The 3084-nt window shown below is 35.3% G+C and overlaps 2 non-coding genes across 2 annotated transcripts; both read right to left on the bottom strand.

Annotated features, from left to right (window-relative positions):
• Positions 1 to 930: 930 nt before the first annotated feature.
• Positions 931 to 1021, bottom strand: LOC140869860 (small nucleolar RNA SNORD96 family). Its single transcript, XR_012146851.1, has one exon. It is a non-coding gene; the product is annotated as a small nucleolar RNA SNORD96 family (small nucleolar RNA).
• An 852-nt stretch (positions 1022 to 1873) lies between these two features.
• LOC140869861 (small nucleolar RNA SNORD96 family) lies at positions 1874 to 1963 on the bottom strand. Its single transcript, XR_012146852.1, has one exon. It is a non-coding gene; the product is annotated as a small nucleolar RNA SNORD96 family (small nucleolar RNA).
• Between the last annotated feature and the right edge of the window lie 1121 nt (positions 1964 to 3084).

Here is a 3084-nt window from a genome sequence, read left to right as displayed (position 1 = left end):
CGCCAAATACTTCTTCTGTCAGCAAAAACATGAGATGATAGAGCAAGTTTTCCATCGTCAAAGCAGACCTGGACCTGTCGTGTTTCATTCGTTATGCTTTGATTAGATTCTAAACGAGACTATGCAATATTAATGAGTTACTTTAAAGATATAAAGAGAAAATCAAATATGTATTTCACATGGCCAATCCCAAGAGATAACAGCATAACCTGCTACTCAAGGCGATAGGATATGAGAACGCCCGCCAATCTTTGGAAAACTCAATGAGATCTCAACAAAGAGAGAGGGCTTATTTTACGACGATTTTTGAATCACTTGAGTCATGCGAACACTGGATTAAGCTCACCTCAATTTGTGTTCATCGTCGAGAAAAACAATGATTTTTTAAGTCAAAATAAATTACGGATAGAACTCTCATCCTGTCATCCATCATCAGAGAGGTCCTTACGCGTAATTCGGTCGTTACGATTTTATAACTCTGATCATGACCAAGCAAAGATCCACCAGTCTAATTAGTTCGAGATAAATTAAGCTTTCTTGAAAAAGTTCTAGCAAATGCTACCCAACCCTATACAAAGAGACAACATGCTTCAATTTCACATCAATGGTATCCATCTACTTCAGAGTAATATGATATGATTATGACAAACTAAATTGTGGTGTTCAGATGGAGCTCAATAGATCATTGATATTTTGATTATCGAGCAACGATGAATACTGTATTTCTATGCCAGACATTCAACAGTCTATGAAACCAGGACAGCGGTAGACACCTGCCTATGTCTGGTGAATCTAATCTAAATCTATCTAAACAAATAAAATTGCATAAAAATCAAAGTAATGACCAATGACTCAAACACTAGTGCATCATATAAGACAACATCGATATAATCTTCTCTCGAAGACCCACAATATTAGGAAAACAATAATTGGCCTCAGAATTGCAGAATATCAGCAAGGCCCAAAAAGCCTTTCAGTCCCGAAAGATGGTGCTATTATTCAAAAATTTCGTCACCGGCCACCAACCACCAACCACCAAACAATATCCAGAAAAACACAAGAGATTGAGAAAATACTCATAAATAATTGACAAAAAAGAATAAAAATGTATTTACATGGCTACCCAAGTAGATAAAAGCAGAACATGCTACACTAGGTGATAGGATATACGCCACAAGCTAAGGAAAACTCAAAAAAGAGAGGGCTTAATTTTCGTAGATTTTCTGATCACTTAATATATAAGCCAAACATCGATAGCCTCTTCTCTTGAGTGAGTATACCAAGAGACTTGAAAGACAACTTGGCTCTAACCAGGTTGTAAATATAGCTTATGATTATGTTAAGTGCTGCTCAAAAAGTTTAACAGCACTAGACCGTATATAAGCACTATTCTCTCATTCAAGGCTTTTTTGTAAACAGTAAAAATTTCATCGCAAAAAACAAGCAATTCAGTCCCGAAAGACACAAGTGATTGACAAATTACTCATAAAAATGGGGTGAAAAAGAACAAAATGTATTTCTCATGGCAAGCCAAATAGATAACAGCAGAACCTGCTACACATGGCAATGGAATATGAGAACACACACCAATCTTCGGAAAACTCAACAAATAGGCGGCTTATTTTATGATGGTTTTCAAATCAATTGAGTCATATGAACATTGGATAAAGCTCACCTCAATTTTGTGTCCATCATATGAGCCAACATTGATACTCACTTCTCGCGGTAAGCACAATAAGAGATATGAATGATTAGTTGGCCCTAACATGGTAGTAAATATATCCTATGTTAAAGTGCTGCTAAAAAAGTTTGAAGGCACTATACCATCAATAAGTTGGAAACAGAAGATTTCAATGGATAAAAATGAAATAAAGTGCCTCAGAATTGCAGAATATCAGCAAGGCACAAAAAGCAATTCAGTCCCGAAAGATGGTTATTTTTTCAAAAATTTCTTCATAGACCACCAATTTTGATCAGAAATACAGCAACATCAAGAAAAAAATATCGAGGAAATAATCATATAAATTACTTCAAAATTTGGAAGGAAAAAAAAAACAAAAGGAAAAAATGTATTTCACATGGCCAATCCCAAGTGATAACAGCAGAACCTGCTACACAAGGCGATAGGATATGAGAACACCCACAAATCTTCGGAAAACTTAAATAGATCTCAACAAAGAGAGGGCTTAGTTTACGACAATTCTGTAGTCACTTGAGTTGTACGAACATTTAATAGAGATCGCCTCAATTTTGTGACAATCATCGAGAGAAACAGAGCAATTACTTTCGTTATCAAACAAATTTGATGATTGAGCAAAGACAAACAACGAACAATTTTTAAGCTACTGATAGTTAGACATTACTGGTAATATGGAGCCCAGATGTAGCTCAAATAATACGAGGACAAATTATCAGGCAACGATGGACACCTCCAAGAGAATTCAGACTAACAGATGAGAAACTCATCCATTGTCCCTCTTCTCTATCTTTGATTTTCCAGATATGTAACAGCATCTACCATGTAAAATGGCAGACACCTGACTAACATCTGGAATCAGAGGCTTTGTAGGTGAAAGAAAAAATATGAAGAAGAATCTGTAAAAATCCACGAGAAAGAAAAGTTAGGCAACAAAAGAAGTCCCCAAAAACGAAAAAGGCACAAAACGAAAATCCATTGTCCAAAAATTTGACCAACAGATGAATGCTAACAATGGAATTCCTTGGCCAATTCTGACGACTTTGATTATCACGAACAGGAAACTGATATTAAAAATCAAAACTTGAATGATCCACAACAAAAACATACATCTTAAAAAGTAAAAATCAACATCTTTATGCAAAAAAACGAAAATTTACAACCAAATTATCTCGGATTCCAAATAAAAAAAAGCTGGATCCGAGCTTTCAGTGCACGCATGTACAATATAAATTCAGCTTCCGTAAGCTGCCCATGAGAAGACCCAAAATAAACTGGATCCCATAAGTATAGACACAAATCATTAAAAAAATGTTTCCGGGTTCGAAATCAGCAATTATGCCTATATAAATATTAAAGTGATGTGATTATGCTAACTGAAAACCAAC

The sequence above is a fragment of the Henckelia pumila genome, chromosome 4 (genome assembly GCF_033568475.1).
Source record: "Henckelia pumila isolate YLH828 chromosome 4, ASM3356847v2, whole genome shotgun sequence".
Taxonomy (NCBI): Eukaryota; Viridiplantae; Streptophyta; class Magnoliopsida; order Lamiales; family Gesneriaceae; genus Henckelia; species Henckelia pumila.
The sequence above is the reverse complement of the archived record's forward strand: the minus strand, read 5'-3'. Positions and strand labels throughout refer to the sequence as shown.